Raw genomic sequence first — 20,481 nt, 5'->3', positions numbered from 1 at the left:
CCCTTCTTAAAAAATACAATTAAAAAAAGACCGGCATCGTGCCTGGGGCCCCGCCCCCTTCCTGCAGCACTCTGCAAACGCATCCCCTTGGCGCATTTGCAGATGGGGAACAAATTCCCATGTCATGAGTGATGTCACTGACCATGTCACGAGTGATGTAATATGTGACGTCATCAGCAGTGCATTGCGAGCACGCGAGTTATATTTAGCTGAACTAACTATAACGGGGGAATTTCAATGGTTTTGTACTAGTGAAATGCCCAACTAACTATAACGCCCCTGAAACCTATGTTTTTTTCAGTGAATTTCAAAGGTTTTTTAAATGCTAATTCCTAACTATAACGTGCCTGAAACCTATGGTTTTTTTCAGTGAATATACATATATATATAATTTTTGGGCCTCTACTCCAGTCATCACATCTCACAGGAACAGCATTTGAGGCATGCCCGACAACGGAGGGCCCTTTTCATGGTTTTGTTGCTTCACTATTGGAACAACTCAGAGTCAATTTGCACTTGGACCTGCTATGAAATAACCTCACCTTTTGGAAATATTTTTAAAACACACCTCTTCTGTTTGACCGTTCTTAACATTGGTTCTTCGCCTTCTTTACACCTGACCTTGGTCTTTTTTCTTTTTACTTCTTTTGTGGCCTTTTTCACTCACGTACTCTCGTATTCCTTTTCAAGTTAGACATCATTTTTATTTTGGGCTCTGGAACCATGAAAAATGCAAGTGACCAAGTGTTTTAAAAATTTCTATTGTATTCTGCACTTTTAAATTGTGGTATAGTGCTGGTTTCTATTTCCCATATGGCACACAATTTTCGTAACTGATAAGCTCAGGACGCACACAGTGCCAGCTTCTGCATGATATTTGAGGATGTATGACGGTACAACGCGTGCTTTTACAACGCGTACCGTTACGACGCAGGTTTTACAACCCAAGTCGTTACAACGACTTGCGTTGGGGTGCGCTGGATAGTGAATCGTTTAATTTACTATTCCAACTCCAGTCCCCGTGGATAGTAGGGAAGGTGTTGGATAGTAAATTAAACTATTACCTATCCTAGAGCGCCCTCCAGCGAAAGTCGTTGTAATGACTTTCGTTGTTAAACCTGCATCGTAACGATACTTCGTTGTAAAAGTTCCGTTGTAAAGGACGTTCCCCGATATTTGACATTCCATTCCCTACTATTTCCGTTGTCCTTTGATTCATCTAACACCACGACTTTGGCCGTTTAAGCACTTTTTTTAACTACAGTGAGAAGCCCCTCCTGTGGTGTTGTCCTCGCCTATAAGCATTATATATTTGGGGATTGCGAAGCTCTCTACCAAGAGAACAACTCTACTAATTTATGGTCTCATGAATTCGAGATTCCTTCGATTGTCAAGTTTTTTTAGTGTTGCATTTATACAATTCTATATACTTTAATTTTATGATACAAAGACCCCATACAAAGACCCCATTCCAGCGCCTTATATAAATTGTTCTTGATCCACTGAGGGAGTTCTGATTGTAAAGCAAAATTGTATCAGCTGCACCCTGACAAAGGAACTGTTGGAAAAGGTTCTACTCTGAAACGCGCTTCGGCTCTGTTCTCAGTCTTGAAATTATTTTTGTATTTTGTACATGGCAATTATTTATGTATAATGTATATGGTAATTGTTTTCTGTTTTTTGGTATTGTGTTATGATCAAACTATGTCTTGCTCAGTTGGGATGTGTATGGTATGAATGATGGTTGTGTGATGTGTGGTGCTAAATTGTTTTTGTATATTTTTTGTATTGCTCTTTCTTTGGGGTCTTTCAGCTTTTGAATCAAGAATGTTGTTCTTTCTACATAAATGAATTTACATATATATTTTTTAAACATGATATATTTTGATACAATAATATTAATAAAAATAACTTTATAAATAGCTGCTCTGTGGACAATTATACTGTTTTCTCATGTAGGATCTATGACCTATGGGCTAATTAATGTTTAGGGAGAGGTTTCTGTCTTTGTTTCTGGTTATTCCCTGCTCTCCGCTCCCTATACTCAGAATCTCATGGACCCTCTTTAGTTTTTTGAGTTTTAAATTGTGGTATATTCAGTGGCATTGGAATTATTCAGCAGGAGAGGGCCAAATTATGTGGCAGGTTTGAGCAAGTTATGCTGCATGAAAAGGCATGTATTTGGGCATAATGCAGCACATTTTGAAATAGTATTACTTTACTAATTCTTCATTTTTAGGTCTCGCCTAGACGAAAGCAAAGCGAAGCTCTGCTGTCTAGGGCGAGACGACTTATGTTGTTACTTCTGGGGGAATGAGGACAGCAATGTTGCACGCGCTTTCTCTTTCGGAGATTGTACCTCGTGAGCGCGCACGTCGTCACTCACGCATGCGCACAAAGAAAGCCATACACACTGCATATACACACACGCACCCCCCCTTAATCAGACACACAGCGCACACAGACAGACAGACGCACGCACAAACACACTCAAACAGACACACACGCATACACCCCACCCCCACTCACCCCTCCTCTCACTCAACACACTCACCTGTTCTGGCGGTGCTCGGCGGTGGATCTGCATCTCGGGCGGCGGTAGCGCTTTGCGGGGCTCTCTCACCACATGAGAGCCCCGCCTTCCCCATGCGCCCGGCCGCTCTTCACCCGGTCCCCCATCTCGGGACCGGGACTCAATGCGGAGCCTTCGTGGCTCCTCGGGCAGCTCTCTCTGTCTCTCGCCGCGATGGGGCGGGACTTCCGGTTGGGGCCGCGCTGTGATTGGCCGGCTTCCCAACCGCTTCCGGGTCGTCGCAGGCAGCGCGGCGGCCCGGCGGGGACTTGTTTTCTCAGTGTTTGAGCAGTGGATATAGCTTATCTGCGTGTAGGAGGAGAATGCTTCAATAGAGTTTTTATGTGGTTTTTTGTACCGAGTTTGTTTGGTTTGGAGACTTACGGAGGCAGCCACGGTGGTCACTGCAGAGAGTGTCGTTCTTCCTCTTTTTGTTTTTGGAGCTCAAAGGCACGTTGATTTTTCCTTATAATAACCAGACGTTATGCATGCCCGTGAACAAATTATAGATTTACAAGATGTTAATGGCCTCATGATTACTTTTTTAGGCAGTCCATTTATTCATGGACAGTCTGTCTTGGGTATGGACCCAACAAAACACGGCTGGCTTTTTAGACCTGTGCTGGTAGCGAGCATTGCAACTTCAAACCTGAGCGCGAAAACCAATGCCACCTAAAACAAGCACTTGCAGTGCAATAGGTCTCGCATTTGCTAGAGTTTGATCTATTAGAATTGTAAATGACGATGCCTTTAATATATGCGTGCAGGTTTTATAAACGCATAAATAAAAGGCAGTATCATTTAAAATGCCAATAGATCACTCTCGGAAATGCGAGACCTATTGCACTGTAAGTGCTTGTTAAGCTAGGTACTACTCTCTGGGCATTGGTCACACCCCATTAGTACCAGTTTAAGACCAAATAGAGCAATAAGGAACAGATAGCTGACCAGTCAAGTTTTGAAAAGGGCCTCCCACTGCGCTGGAACATGTGTCGCTGCAGTTTAGGTAACTTTTTAATCGTTGAGCTAGATTTGTTTAAATTTTTTTGTTGAAATCTGCAGATTATGCGGCAGAAGGTGGATTATGTGATAAATGCAGCTAATCTAACATCATGTGAAAATCGCAGTGGCCACACAATTGCAAAATTCCAGTGGCCCAGGTATATTGATGAGCACTGCACTTATTGGGTCTGATTTTGAAGGATTAAATCTTGTCCCATAAACTGTGGAGTACAGAGTAGATAATATGTCCAGTACATGTTTTGAAAGAAATACTTTTGACCAGAAGTACGCAGTAATGTGCCAACTACCTGATCAGTCAAACTGTTTCCCTCAAAACCCATTTCAACCATTGTCTTTGACTAAAACCCTCAAAATCCATAAAGCAATTTAACTTTCCCAGTACCGAAAGTCTGGGATGTGGTGCTGTGTTTTTTGTGCCAGTAAGACAATGGATAACTGTAATACTTTTTAGATGGGCTTTTCAATTTTTAGACCCTGAGTTAAAAAAAAGTGTTATTACCGTTGGCTATGTTTATTTGAGTGGTTTGTGTAGTGTGGACAGTGTGACGCTGACGAGTGGCCATTTTCATTCATCGAGTGTTTTTCTCCATCTCTTGGTTGACCATTATAACATGCAGTCTCCACGAGACAATTTAATTAATCCTGTATGACGTACATATATTCAACATTATTTGTTAGCCCTTTGTGAGCACTTTTCTGAAACATAACTCTGTGTAAGACTTTCATTTCCATTTTTTATTATTATTTTATCTTTCTTTGCTCCCATTTCATCGAGCGAGAACATCTGTAGTCATAGTAAATATGCAGAATCTTTCATATTGGTTATTTTATTAATTATGTATTGCGGTAAACAAAAGCTCTGTGTGAGACATTAATGCACAGCACTGGAAATGGTCCAGAGTTGATTTAAAATATGTATGGGGTGTTTAGTTTTATACAGCGCGAACATTAAAGGGCAGTAGAGCACTTTACATCATCACCAGATTACATTTCACAAGGTCAGCTTCATTTTTATTTTGAGGTACGGGGAGATTAAGGGCCTCATTAATGGCATTGTGACGTGGGGCAGCGCAGCAGCCACCTTGTTACGCCGCCCTACACCAAAGTGAAAGGGTAGAAATACATGGTATTTAAGCAATATGGTGCATTTCTGCCCCTTCTGCCTCCGTGGCATAGCTAGACCTACTGCCACCCGGTGCGACCACTAAGTTTGCCGCCCAGTGGAGGTAAGAGCGAGGGCGACTTGTTCTGGGGGGGATGGGGGTCACGGCCGATGATGATTTGTTCTCGGGGGGATGGTGGTAGTCGACAGACACAACTTGCTGACCTCCGCTGCCCCAAAAAAGAGTGCCATCCGGGGCCGACTGCCCCCTAGCTCCGCCACTGTTCTGACTGCACTGGCTCCATTTTGGCAGTCTATCGCCAATGTAAGCACCCTTGCACCACTGTCCGAGGGTGCCTACATTGCAGGTAGGATTGTTTTTGTGCAGGAAGGTGCAACTTCCTGCACAAAAACAATCCTATGAGGCGTTTTTCTCTTTCTATGTGTTCTGCAGATTGCAACGCACATAGAAAGAGGAAAAAACAAGGAGAAATTAACATATTTCTCTCGTTATGGCTCACCTCGAGAGGCAAACGGATTTGACACTTGCCCAGGTTTACATCAGTTTGTAAAATTATCCAGCGTCAAATTCCATGGGTGTTGCGTGGGAAAACACACTGCAACACCCACGAACGCCTCCCAGGCACTAAGTAAGGCGAAACAGCGATTTGTGATGCATCACTTTACTCATGATGTATGAGGCCACTCACAGCCACTCAGTGTGGCTTTGCGTGGCTTCATAAATCTTTATCACCTTGGCTGCTTGAGATATTTGCCTGCTGTGCTGGAGCATAATAGAAATGGGTGTCGTCATGAGCACACGAGCACAGTGCCTCATGACGAGCTGAGCTTGTCATGAGCACAGAAGGGGTTATGAGAGCGCTGCGTCACTCATGTACCTCTTTACATAGTGCAATTGCCCAGTTACACACGGTGTTGAGTCGACGCTGGGATTGGAACTTTGTTTCCCAGTTCCAAAGTCGGCAACTCTATATGGATTATGAAGAAGTGACGCATATGTGAGGTTGTTCCCCACCTGTAGCGCACTGGAGCTATTTTAAAGTGGAGCAATGTTGTGTTCCATCTCGACGCAAGATGCCCTAACTCACCTAAACGGAAAAGCATGAGGAGTAAATCGTGCAGAAAGCCTCTCTAAAGTGGCCGAGGTGCGCCTGGAACGGAATAACCAATTGCGCGCGCATGGTTCCCCGGGCGCTTGGCGCGAGACACGCCGGGGTTCTATATTCAGCCTGCTTGAAATCTGAGCAAATAAGAGCCCTTTTGAAGCCTTGAAGAAAATGGCATCAGAATCTATTAGGCAGACGCTTGGAAGTAAATAAGGCAGAGCTGATGTGCATGTTCCTGCGTCGCGGAAGCAGGCTCCCCTGTGATTTAAATTGACAGCAAAGAGGCTATTCCTCCTGCGTGAAATCACTCAGACGCCCCGAGATTGTCTTCTCCGCAACCCTGTCTTCTAGCGACTGGAGTGTCCTGGTGTTGAATAGATGCAAACATGGCGGGGTGCACGCGGGCATCCATGAGTGAAAGAGGATTCAGTCAACGGAGAAAATCAAGGATGCTTTTCAAAGACTGTGCGCCATCATGGGGAGGGCTCTGTCAGTAAAGGTGTAGGCAGAGCCGGCTTTAACACTGGTGGCGCCCTGTGCTACAATGTTTGTTGATGCCTAGGCGTGCAATGCCCATAGAACTCAAAGCTTCCCGGGCACACACACAGATAGTTTTGAGTTGCTGTAGGCTGGCTGGTCTGGCCAGAGTACTTCACAGGTGTTTAAAAGACCATTTACATGTTAACGAGGCTTTGTAGCATTTTCACCCCTTCATCTCCACTCTGCCTATTGCTGAAAGAATTATCCCCCCTGACATTTTTAGTAGCCCCCCTGAAATTTGCCTCTTGTTGCGCCTCTGTTGGCGCCCCCCAGTGACCACCCCTGCCACGGATTCCCTCACTGCCACCCTTTAACAGAGCCCCTCAAGTCTCCATAACCACTGTCTCTCAGATTCATTTAGTTTTATAGCACCACTCATACCAGTGTAAGGTGTCAGATCTCTTTACATCACACACGCATTGCACAGAGACAATTATATGTCTGTAAATCAGTGTATAGTAAATGTTACATCAGACAGGACTACAAGGTGTAGTGGAGTAGTGACGTCATCGATACTGGTAGGCTATATAGTTTGAGAGTCCTTATTCTAGAAAAGCACCAATTCAGAATTTAAAACACAACATCATTGTAAGGGGTTCTCATTAAATGTAATAAAAAGAATTGTTTTCTAGCCAAATGAACCCTTTTGGCAAGGTTAGGAATATGAAAGGCTGGGCAAAAAGACATACAGCTCTAACATATACCTTGCAGTTTGCATGCAGCTCTTTGATGACAGTTAATAGCTCAATGTTCTATATTATGATTTTGACTTATAAGCGACAAGAAACAAAGGAGCTCCTTTACACAAGCAGTAACCAACTGACCTATTTACATTATGTGCGCTTCGTTATCTGCATGGTACATGTTCTTAGCAGGAGGCATTTTAACCCTCTGCACTACCTTCGATGAGTTAAAACTTCCACTAGACAAACATCTGGCCGCTTTCCAGGAAGACAATTAATCACTGAAGTTATCTTGACATTTTAACTGACGCCTTAAAATTGTTGGATGCAAGGAACATGGCAGCAGGTGCTTTTAAATTATAAATATACTTGCAAAAATGACGCCCCCACCCCAAGTCAGGGTCCGGTGCGGTGGCACTGATCGCACCACCCTAGAGCCGGGTGTAGGGTGGGTGAACGAATAGGGTGGGAAGCCAGAACTAATATCACAGCTTGGCTGAGAGGAGCCAGGAGTCTTTAGATAAACCCTGTAAAGTAAGGTTTGTAAAACATTGAAGCCTTCGGGGAGATGCTGGGCACTGCCAAAGCCAACAGCTGTGGTATTGCTTAGATACCTTGTACCGCACGTGTATAGTGCTTCTTTCAGACATACGAGCAGACTGGGTGTAAGCCCTGCAGCATCTGATTAAAACAAACTGCAATGTTTTTATCACGTGTTTAGTGCAGGCAGATATTCAGAAAGACTACACACACTACACTGTATTGTTTACAATGTGAGTGAATACACACACAGCCTTAATCACGCCCCTTCTGTAAGATGTACTTAAGGGACAGGCTGGAAAAACATTGCTCGATTTGCACCCTCTGTGAACTTTCAGGAGAAACACCTGTAACCAATGCCCTGTTGTAAAACGTGATTAGAGCAGCCAAGTACAGGCTGTAAACAATATTCTATTTGTCTACTTTGTAAAGTTTCAGAAGAAACACAAACAGCCACACTCATTGTAAACACTGCCTTGGTGTGGGGTGTAATAAGAGTAAATTGAATAGAACAGGGGGACCCCCTCTTTCAGGTAATTTCAGGTCAGGGAGTAGAGGGGAAGGAGCACTACAAAACAGACTAGAAAACTCCCTCCTGACCTATAAGTACTTTTAACACGGCAGATACCTCACAAACACAGGGCATATACAAATATATGTACACTTATATCTGAATTTTTAGTTATTTTATTTCATTTTTTCGTATCAAAACTTTTTTTATCTCATTTTTTTTATATAAATACAGTAGTTACAAAAATTGATTATTATTCAAAAAGAGAAATTCTTTCAGTGCATTGAAGCCATAACTATTTCTCATTGATTATCCTAAATTATGTAAAATACAAAATTAAACAAGACCAGGTAGAGAACCATGCATACAACCACATACGTACTTACTAAACATACATTCCATTTCAAAACAAACATAGACATCCTATAACATTGTATCTGTTGTCCAGACTCATTAGATCTACAAAATGAGGAACATTGATCAAAAATTGGTTGACGCGTTTCGGTGGGAAAACAGCAGTAGGGACCACCTTCATCAGGACCAGCCAGAGACAATTCAATACAGGATCTCTACACCTGGAATTCAAGTCTGAAAAAGTATACACAACAGAAAGAATTTTTTTTTACTAGTATGCCCTGCAAAACATTTGTTTGAATACATTTACATTTGAGACAACAGCCTGGACCCACACACCCATCCAAGTTCACGCAATCTCACATCCCATAGTGTTACCTTATAACCCAGAAGCAGGGTGTATTCTCCCAACTGCCTCAGAGAGAAGATTCCTTATATTCACAGAATATTCCTCATCCCAACTCTCAAGCTGAAAGGCTTATAGTACAAATACTGGTGATCTTGCCATAGAGGTATTCATGATCCTGCTAAGTTGCAACCCCAGCATTGTCTACTATGGAAAAGACATATACAACCCTATTGTTCACTGCATTTAATAGTTATTACTATGTAAATGAGGAAATGATGCCATTTTCAATTACCTGAGGGTTTCTACTAAATATGACAACTATCTGGACCTTTTCTATATTCTTCCTCAAAGCGCAGGGTGAGAATTTTCTGAAAAGTACAACAAAAACAATAGCGGTTTAGCCCTAGTTAATATTTTAATACACATGGTAGGTGATGAACCAAGGGAAAGCCTTTTACCTGTAACTATTGCACAGGGCGTAGAACGGGACTGAGGACGACTTATCCAAAAGCTCTAAATTCGACTTGTCCTTCTATTAAAATGTGGAGGGGACGCCACATCTAAAAAGAAAATTTTGGGGTATATGAATATATAATAGTCTATAATATATTTCTACTACTAAGCTCATTGTAGGCGATCACAGAAGTCTACTTACATTTGAAATATCTCATCTTAATACACCTAGTATGTCCTTTACACCATCTTATTTTTGAGTCACGTAAAAATGTAGGAACCTATTAAGAAAAAGAGAACATTCATACGCTAAGAAGGGGGACCAGTTGTTTCAAATACATGGAGGGCGCCCTAAAGAGAGACTGCCTACACCAGTCAAGAACGAGTGCTTATGGTTATAGATACATTGATTTCAAATATGTAGCTTTTTTTTAAGAAACCGGACATGTAACATAAGTATCGCACTCCGAGCAAGCCTGCCAGGTAAACGAACTGACATCGCGGAAACCCGCACAATTAATACTAAGCATACGAGATGACTACAATCTAACCGCACCCTTTCCTTGTCCTCCCCCGAACATAAGCACAGTCGTGACCGCCTTCAGTAGAAGTATGTCACCTTAACAAGCATCACCTATCCAGTACTACATCGTTGCCGCATCAAACTTACGTCTCTGTTAAAAGAAATTTCCTCGTCCCCTTCTCAAGCCGCCTCCGCCTACGACCGCAGTTAAATCCACGATGTCGGATGGGTGGAAATACACCTCCTTAAATATACCGCGGGCTAGAACTTAACCAGGCGCACCTGTGTACGTGAGATGCCGATGCTCCCACATGACCGGAACTAACTCTGAGTCAGGAGAATAGGCATAAAGGGCGGAATTGACACACGCCGCCATCTTGGAGTGATGTTTAAACGAGGTACACATTACGTACCTACTAAACAGTAAATGGGTAACAAACATAGTTGCAGCCTGTAATAGGTTCGTACTTACAACCATCGCAATGTTGTAATTGAATTTCACAACATACGGAAAAACTGAAATATTTCTATACACATACCGTGTGTTTAGCTAGATAAAGTCAATACAGCAGCACACGATCTCTAGCAGCTCAGAAAAATCTGATGCCACTTCCACAACAGAGAAAGGTATTTCAGTATTTTCTCTTTAGTGGCCCGAGTCAAAAAAATGGATGATCTATGATATCTAGCACCCTAGCGACCACACCGAGTACACATAGTAAAAACACATTATTACATCTATGCTCTATATACGAGTTAGATCATTCCTCAATAGTATAGTCGCCTATATCAGGGTTAGAACATTGTCATCAGCACCGTACCAATACTGTCATCTTATCCTTGTACTGTAAATTACCAAGGATTGGTAATGAACCAATGTATCTCCTCGTTCAGTCCCTGTCGAACCGAATCAAAAAAGAATATCCAGAAGCACTCACGTCGTTTTCGAGAAATGTCCATAGGAATACCAGCACTACCCTTCACTTTTTGTAAGATACACCACCGAGCATCTGTCTCACAGTGGTTTTTTTCCAGGAAGTGTCTAACAAGTGGTGCTTCCATGCCACTGTTGCGAATAGCGGATTTGTGCTCACTGAATCGAACACGGAATTCACGCGATGTTTCGCCAATGTAAATCAAGTCGCAGGGGCAAAAAATACCATAAATTATATTTTTGCTCCGACAGTTGGTAAAATCCTTGAGTTGAATTTGTTTCTCTTTATAGACAAGGCAATCAGTGATGCACGCTGTATCACATGCGTGGCAACTGCCTCACCTGTGATTGCCAAGAACAGGAGATAACCCCGTAATGGTGCTCTGCCTAATCTTATTGGAACTTTCAAGTCTCGTGTGAACTAAGATGTCACGTAAGTTACGATTCCTGCGGAATGCTACCAGGGGTTGTTCTAGAATGGGCTCTTCTTCTCCTACATTCAATATCTTCCAATTTCGTTGGATAATGTTTTTCAATTTAAAATTGAAAGGAGAGTGATTTACTACACAGACCACTTGGTCATTCTTTGCACGCTGGTTGCCTTCCAGTAAGGCGTCTCTGTTGTAGTATTTGGCCCTCTTGTAAGCATGACGAACCAGACGGTTCGGATGTCCTCTGGCCAACAACCTAGATTTTAGAGCATCCCCGTGTTTGTGGAATTCTGCCATCGTACTACAGTTTCTTCGAATTCGAAGAAATTCTCCAAACGGGATTGAATCCTTCTGTATACAAGGATGGTAACTTTGGTACTGGAGAATTGTATTTTTGGCTGTCGGTTTTCGAAACAGGCTCACCTCCAGAATCAAATTAGTACCGGATATACAAATATCCAAGAACTCGACACTTTGAGAACTGCTATTAGCAGTGAAAGTCAGATTACAGTCACTAGCATTAAGCCAGAGTAGATATTCTTTTAGGGAGTCATCATTACCTCTCCAAAAAATGTCGTCAATGAAGCGCCTCCACGTAACGACCTGATCGAAAAATGGTGCCACCTCATTGAAAACATTTCTCCTCTCCCACTCTCCCATGTAGATATTTGCGACACTAAGAGCACAGGAAGCACCCATACTGGTGCCCTTTATTTGTTGAAAAAGTGCCCCATTGAATTAAAAAAAGTTGTTAAATAAAACAACTTCCAGGCATTCCAGTATGAATCCATCTGGTCTATCCCCTGGAGTCCTGGTTAGGAGGTCAGCCACTGACTGTAACACCTGACATTGAGGAATGTTAGTGTATAACGCCTCAATGTCAAGCGTCACCAGTATCTCTGTCTGTGGGTCAAATGGCATACCCTCCAATTTCGAAATGATGTCACCTGTGTCACGAATGAAGGAGGTGTAAGTACGGGTAAGTGGACATAGAAAAGAATCAACATACTTCGAAAGTGGCTCAGTACAGGCTGCACACAATGCTTTATTTGTACTTTCTGTAAAGTTTCAGAAGAAACGCGAACAGCCACACACATTGTAAACACTGCCCTGGTGCGGGATGTAATAAGAGTACCCAGGTACACAGGCAGCGCACAATGCTTTATTTGCACTTTCTGTAAAGTTTCAGAAGAAACACAAACAGCCACACACATTGTAAACACTGCCCTGGTGTGGGGTGTAATAAGAGTAGCCAGGTACAGGCTGCACACAATGCTTTATTTGCACTTTCTGTAAAGTTTCAGAAGAAACACAGACAGCCGCAAACACTGCCCTGGTGTGGGGTGTAATAAGAGTAGCCAGGTACAGGCTGCACACAATGCTTTATTTGCAGATTCTGTAAAGTTTCATAAGAAACACAAACAGCCACACACATTGTAAACACTGCCCTGGTGTGGGGTGTAATAAGAGTAGCCAGGTACAGGCTGAAACCGCTGCACAGTGTCCCCTGATATGGGCAGCCAGACAAAAGGGAATACAGCTCACTCAGGTACAGGCTGCACACAATGCTTTATTTGCACTTTCTGGAAAGTTTCAGAAGAAACACAGACAGACACACACATTGTAAACACTGCCCTGGTGTGAGGTGTAATAAGAGTAGCCAGGTACAGGCTGTATGCGATGCTTTATTTGCACTTTCTGTAAAGTTTCAGAAGAAACACAAACAGCCACACACATTGTAAACACTGCCCTGGTGTGGGATGTAATAAGAGTAGCCAGGTACAGGCTGCACACAATGCTTTATTTGTACTTTCTGTAAAGTTTCATAAGAAACACAGACAGCCACACACATTGTAAACACTGCCCTGGTGTGGGGTGTAATAAGAGTAGCCAGGTACAGGCTGCACACAATGCTTTATTTGCACTTTCTGTAAAGTTTCAGAAGAAACACAGACAGCCACACACATTGTAAACACTGCCCTGGTGTGGGGTGTAATAAGAGTAGCCAGGTACAGGCTGTATGTGATGCTTTATTTGCACTTTCTGTAAAGTTTCAGTAGAAACACAAACAGCCACACACATTGTAAACAATGCCCTGGTGTGGGATGTAATAAGAGTAGCCAGGTACAGGCTGTATACAATGCTTTTTTTTGTACTTTCTGTAAAATTTCAGAAGTAACACAGACAGCCACTCACATGGTAGCACTGCCCTGGTGTGGGGTGTAATAAGAGTAGCCAGGTACAGGCTGAAACCGCTGCACAGTGTCCCCTGATATGGGCAGCCAGACAAAAGGGAATACAGCTCACTCTACACTGTTTACATCATGCTTTACACAAGCAGACACACAGAGGAATACACACAGGCATATTATAATTACTACATCGTTGTTTGTGTTTTATTTGTTTAGTGCATTCAGACACCTACATAGACATTGTAAAAACAATCCTGTTTCCATCCTCTGAGTAATGGAGCTAAACAGGAAGGAACACTGCATTCAAGGACTTCAGCTTATGTCAGTGCTGTCTTCTGGGACTTCCTATCATTTACACAGTGTCCTTCTTTTTAACCCCCTTCTTACGCCCTTAACATAAAATTGTTGAGAGTGGTCAATGTCCTTCAAGCCGGATTTACATTTGACAATGTTTGTTCCAAATGTATTCTTGCTAGAAGGAGCAGCAAAGGAGCAAACTTTGCTATCAGGGCGAATGTCGGTCACTCATGATGGCCAGGCTTGCAATGTGTCCTGTTTTTGTTTAACTTTACTGCACAGTTTGAGGCCCTTTGAAGCAGGGGGCGGGGCAATGTTTCCTTCAGCCAACCTGCTGACAGCCATGGCAACTGCGCTACCATTGGGTGTCCAGGAATGGAGGGTCTAGGTGGATGCTGTCCGAGCAAGGCTTATTGTCCAGTATAGGACACCACTGTGCGATCTGTTCCTGATAGTTAGACCATAAATTGCCCATTTTCCATCCTATTGCAATGGACTGTCTCTTTTGTACCCTGACCAGACCAGCTCTGTCCTTCTTTTGTGTCTAGTAGACTGGTGCAATGAATGGCAAGTCCGTGCTCTTCATGCCACTGGAGTCAGGCTATCCTGGCTGATGATGGGTGAAACCTAGGCCTGGGCGGTAAATTCATTTCTGCTCGCGGAATTTGGGTAATTTCGTATTCCGCAGAGAACGCGGAATTGCCAAAAATTCTGCGGCTTCATGGAATTTTTTACTTGTTTGCGCTTTCAAAATGCGTGTTCGCAAGATACTTCTCAGAGAGCACGCAAACAGCATTCGCGAACAGGAAAAAAGCATCGCAAACAGGCGGAACAAGCATCGCAAACAGGCGGAACAAGCAATTCCGCGTGTTTGCAGAACTTTTGCGTGCTCGCGGATTTTTTTACCATTTCGCTGAGCTTTGCGTAGTGTGACTACGCAAATTCCGCCCACTCCTATTGAAACCCCGAAACAGGTCCAGTTCAGGGAGAACCTGGCTTGGCAGTTCGGGCTGGATTGTTCCCATTGGGTGCAGGGTCAAGATTGATTTGCATATGGCTGGTTTCAAACTGGAATCAGGCCCGGACTGGCCGTTGCAGGCACCGGGCAATCCCCCGGTCGGCCGCGAGAGTGGGGGCCGGTTTTGTTACAGGGTCGTTTTTTGCAGCATAGCTGCAAAAACGGCACTGTAACAAAATCGGCCGAAAACCGGCCCTAGCAAAGAGCGTGGTCGCACCCCCCAACCCCCCGGGGGGGAGGGGGGCCGGCCAAGCACTTTGCCAGGGCCGGTTTCGGTTCCCAGTCCGGCCCTGACTGGAATGGCATGGGGAGGAAAGAAACAATGGAATTAGGCCCAAATCTCTGTACTGGGGTGAATGCATGACATTGTTCTGCATTCTGTCCATCAATTGTTCTTTATGAATGGCAATACTGCACCTCGCGCTTAGGTTAAGCTGGCTTGAGGTGTCCTTATGCCGATATTCCTTGTGGTATTTTGGAAACTTGATTTTGTGTTTTCTGTGTTGTGTCCTCTATCAATAAATCTATGAACACTGTATCTTTCTGTCTTTATTGCTTGTCTGAATTTAAAGATCTATATGCCTATCTATGTAAATGCCTTTTTTTCTATAGGCTTTCATCATTATATGCCCATCTCAGTATTTCTAGATAGACAAATGTACTTCACTTCATTATGGCCTATTTCTCAATAACCTAATTTTCGATTGTCGTTTTTGTAACTATATATGTGACACAAAACAGACAAAGACAGGAAAATGCTTACTTACAAAAAAAAACGTTAATTGAAATAAGCGCGGCCCTAGTTACTCCAGGTCTGATGATATGTACAGGGAGATAGCTCTACGAAGCTTTTCACCAACAGGATCTTACAGAAAGCCGGATGCAGAGCTCAGGGGCGAATTGTCCCCATGTAACTAAAAGGTAACCTCTTGTTGTGAGCCAATACATCTCATAAGATTTTATGCTGCCTAGGACCTTGGTCTGACCATTCATCTCATGCAGGTAAGAGATGCCAGCAACTTCTTGAATGGCTAGCCCTTTCTGCCATTTATTAGGTCTTCGGTACTAGACAATGCAAGAGGTCTGGTTGCAAAAGACCCATTACGGGCTTACCAAAATCCTACAGTGATCTTAGAACCTCCCATCACTATCCATTGGTTCACTTTAACCTCTTCTGTGCGGCCCCGATTCCCCCCCCGGTGCTGAGCCCTAATGAAAACGGGCGTGGACATGACGGAACGGTTCCGTCATCAGCACAGCTCGACCGATGCTCATGACGGAACCGTTCCGTCATGAGCATCGATGGGGTTAAACTCACTTTCATTTCCCAGCTTCTGATTCTATGGCTTGCCTTTCCCTTCTTCCGTTTGCCTCTCCTGTGAAGCATGGCCTCTTTACCGTCCTATTGCCTGGAGGGTTTGTAATCTTCTGCCGCTCACATTTAGGAAACTTCATTTTTCTTTTTCTTTCAGCGCCCAATGAGAGAGCATGAGTTAGTTACTTACCGGTAATCTTCATTACACTTAGGTAGTCCTCCTTGTCATAGAAATTACACATGAGGCTGTTCTGCCGCAGCCATTCGCGAAGTATATTTACCTTTTTTAACTAAACCCTTCCCCTCCCGGAAAATGAAGAGGAGGCTCTATTGCCAGGAGATCTAACAATGGAAGCCATGGACCCATGGTCCAGAAAAGGGCCAACATAATCACTGTCACTCCCTCCCTCCGAATCCTCTGAAGCACCCTCGGTAGGTGGGGAATCAGAGGGTAGGCATACAGGAGTTCCTTAGTCCAAGGAACTGCCAGGGTATCTATTCCCCACACCTCTGGACATGTCTTCTCTGTGCAAAATCGGGGCAACCGCGTGTTCGTCGGGGATGAAAACAGGTCCAGAAAGGGAACAACAGGTGTGGTATTAGCAATTGAAAAGTCCGAAAACTGAGATGAAATTCCACAGACGAAGGTGCTGGTTGACCACTCCTGGGAAATACATTGCGTTGATGGAGGTGAGGTGAACTTCCACCCAAGATAGAATCTTGATGGCTAACTCTGCTAGAAAAGGGAATTTCCTGCACCCTTGCCTGTTCACGTAAGACTTCGGCACCTGATTACCTATCCTCACAAAAACCGCATGACCTCGAATCTTGGGTGCAAACCTGATCAGAATCCTGCGAAACGCTGCTAGGTCTCACCAATCGGGCGAATTGTCGGCATCCCACCTGGACCAATTGTCCTGCGTCACTTTCTCCCCTAAGGTTGCACCCCAGCCACATTCACTCGCATCTGTTGTCAGAATCAACGGAAATTGTTATATGAATGGAACTTCTTTCATGAGATTTGAAGGAGACAGCCACCACTGGAGAGTCTGAGCAACTGTGCAAGATACTGATATAGTGAAATTGTAACTCTGAACCAAATGAGCCAGAACATGCTGAGCCAACAGTTTCAAATAGAGACGGGCCCAAAGCACTGCCGCTGTACACTCTGACATGAGACCCTGAACCCCTAACCATTGATGTGCTGGCACCAACTGAGAATTAAGAAGGGACTGGAGATGATGCTGCAGAGATATCATCCAATTCTCCGGTAGAAAGACTCATGCATGCTCCGTATCGAAGAGAGCTCCAATGAATTTCTTCTGGCAGGTGTGGCACAGCTGCTCTTTGACTTTTTTCACCAGAAAAGCCAGGGACTTGAGAAGGTTGCACCCTCAGACCACATCTTCCCCTACCTTGGAAAGAGAGGAAGCCACAATTAACCATCCAGGCAGGGAAAGACTTGCATCCTAAGTAAATGCAAATGTGTCACCACTAGTGCCAGTGCCTGTGTGAAAATCAGAGGTGAAGAGGAAAGGACGAAAGGCAGCACCCTGAACTGGAAATGATCTTCCCCCAAAGCAAACCAAAGGAACCTCTATGAGAGTTTGTGAACTGGTACGTGGAAGTAAGCATCCTGCAAGTCCAGTCATGAGAAAGTCCCACTGATATATCTGAGGAATAATGCTCTGCAAAGTCACCATCTTGAATGTACATTTCCTCACGTCTCCTTTGAGAGAATTCAGATCCAGGACCAGACGGAAAATTTTGTCCACCTTTGGAACCAAAAAGAGACAGGAATAACACCCAGTTCCCCTTTCCAACTCAGGAACTGGCCATATCGTTCCCACCTGAGGAGGCATTTGGACGCCTAAAGTCTAAGCCGGGGTTCCTCACATGATCCTTGGGCATTGGTGTTTATAGTTAGAAGGGATCTGGCGGCCAAGAAAGGAACTCTGTCCAATATCCCTGATCCGCCACTGACAACATCCATCCGTCAGACGCCACTCTTCGCCAGTGATTGGACAAGAGGTTTATTCTTCCTCCCACTGTAAGAAAGTAATTGCCATTGCTTTGTTTGGGATTGTTGTAGGCTCTGTGTCTGTTGCAGCTGGAGTTTTCCAGCTGATGCAGCTCCTTGACCTCGAGCCCGGCCTTGAAAGGGCTGCTTATTTTGAAGAGCTTGATTAAAATGTTTGTTCACAAAGGAACACTTACTCCCAAAAGGTTTGAAAGGCTGAAGCAGCCTTTTCTTCTCCGTGGCTTTTTTTTTCCAGTTCATCGAGTTGGGGAGAAAAAATTCTATCATCCGTGAAGGGAAGTTTCAAAAGGAGAGATTTTTGAGCTTGCTCCAACTTTCACATCTTTAACCATAAAAGACGCCGAGCTGCAAAGGATGCCCCTGCCAAAGTTGAATATGACCAAAGAAAATCAAATGAAACATCTGAAAGGAATTGCGCTAAAAGCTCCATGTTGGCCAAGCTCTCCGCAAGATCCTTCTGTCCTGGGAGAAAATCAAAAAAGAGCTGAAAGTCTTTCAAGAGAGTTTGAGAAGAATAGGCTGCATAAGGTGCATCCCTAAGGGCAACATTTTATGCTGCATAAACCCTCTTCAAAGAACCCTCCACTTTCTTATCTGCAGAATCAATTAAAGATGCCTCTTCTGACCCCTGAGATGCAGCAGTCGTCATACTGGCAGGTATTGTATATACTTTAGGAACCTGTGGGCACTTCTCCTCATACCACTCCAGAGGATAGAGTTGAAAAAGAAAACGTGGAAAAGGCGTCCATCGATGTCCGTCCGTTCCTGTGGGACCAAAGTCTCAATCACTTCGTGCATAGGTAGATCATCAGAAATATTATAGTATACTAGGCAAAAAACTCCTCTTGAGAAAGCACTTTGGGCTGAAAACCCAACAACTCTCTGATGTGGTTTAATAATTCCTGAAATTGTGCCCCTTGAACATATCTGCCGTCAGAAGTAGAATCTGCCTCCTCTTCCTCCTTCTTCTTCTCCTCCTCCTCCTCCTCCTCCTCCTCCTCCTCCTCCTCCTCCTCCTCCTCCTCCTCCTCCTCCTCCTCCTCCTCCTCCTCCTCCTCCTCCTCCTCCTCCTCCTCCTCCTCCTCCTCCTCCTCCTCCTCCTCCTCCTCCTCCTCCTCCATGGTCATTGCTTCTTAGGAGATGGCTGAGACACTGCAGTGGCCACAGCCTCATCGATCATCACTTGGAGGTCTGACCTGGAGACTGTCAACGCCTCATCAGGCGGCTGAAGTGCTAGGAACAGGCTCCATCTAGAACTGAGGTTGCGTTACAAGATGCAACTGAAAATGTATAGGGTGCCTAGTCACAATCAATCAACTAATTAAACAATCAACCTCCATTGGAGGCATTTAAAATTGCACCGGGCGCCCCGTGCACGCCTTCACTGATCCGCGCGTGCATGAGCGCCGACAGAAAAAGAAGCTATGCGAAAACCTTGCTAGCTCCCAGCACGGCCCAAAACATCAAACAATGCTTCCCACCCCGACTGCTGCCCCTTAGCGAGAAGCCCGATGGAAGCCGCAGGCACAGGAAACAGGACCACTACGGCAGGCCCGATAAGTAGACTCCTCCCCCCACCTACCTGGGGTCTCATTTACAAGGAGGCTGCCCCACCGGAGAGTCACTTTTTGCAACGCTCCTGTGGTCTAGGGACTTGCTCCATATTTACCAGGCCGCACTAAGCCACTTTGCGTGGGTTAATGTGGCCTTGTGAATATTGTTTCCTTTAACGCAGGTGTTGCAGTGGGCGTTCCCAGCAACAACCATGTCTTTTTGAAACCGCCTCAGATTTACGAGGAATCGTAACTCTGGGGCAATGCCAAAAATGTACGACTCCCCTGGTGAGGCATAAGGGAGGCGCAACAAGGAGAAACACCTTTATTTCTCCTTGTTTTTCCTTTTTCTATGTTTACTGCATTTTGCAGCACACATAGAAAGAGGAAAAAGCCTCTTGTGATTGTTTTTGTGCAGGAAGATTTCCCTTCCTACACAAAAACAATCATCCCTGCAACGCAGGCACCCTTGCACCATGGCGCAAAAGCACCTGCTTTGGCGCATGGAAGCCCAATGTGCGTCGGCGCAGGGGAAGATTACAGAAATGCGCTGTATCTGATAGATACGGCACATTCCTACCTTTTTCGTTTTCCATAGAGCAGCGCCGCAGGAAGACCTGCAAATATGTCCCCTGTAGTCCAGCAGCAAAGAGCATCACCCACAACAGGAATAAGAAAGTGGCGCAAGGGGTTTTGTTAAGAAAAAAAGTTTGGGAAGTAAGTATGTTTGGAGGCAGAATGGCACCATGTGTAATTACTATCACAAGGTGGACTTCCGTGGGTGGAATGTGTTTTCTAGTGCTCTCCCTCATGTGCTACTCTCTCTCTTGTGTGCTTCTCACCACCCTTAAGTTTCTCACTGCTCTCTCCCTCGTGTCCTGCCCTTTCGCTCATCTGCTTCTCCACCACCCCTGGACTTTGTG

Source organism: Lissotriton helveticus, chromosome 1_1 (assembly GCF_964261635.1).
Source record: "Lissotriton helveticus chromosome 1_1, aLisHel1.1, whole genome shotgun sequence".
In the NCBI taxonomy this organism is placed as follows: domain Eukaryota; kingdom Metazoa; phylum Chordata; class Amphibia; order Caudata; family Salamandridae; genus Lissotriton; species Lissotriton helveticus.
Note: the sequence above shows the minus strand (reverse complement) of the source record.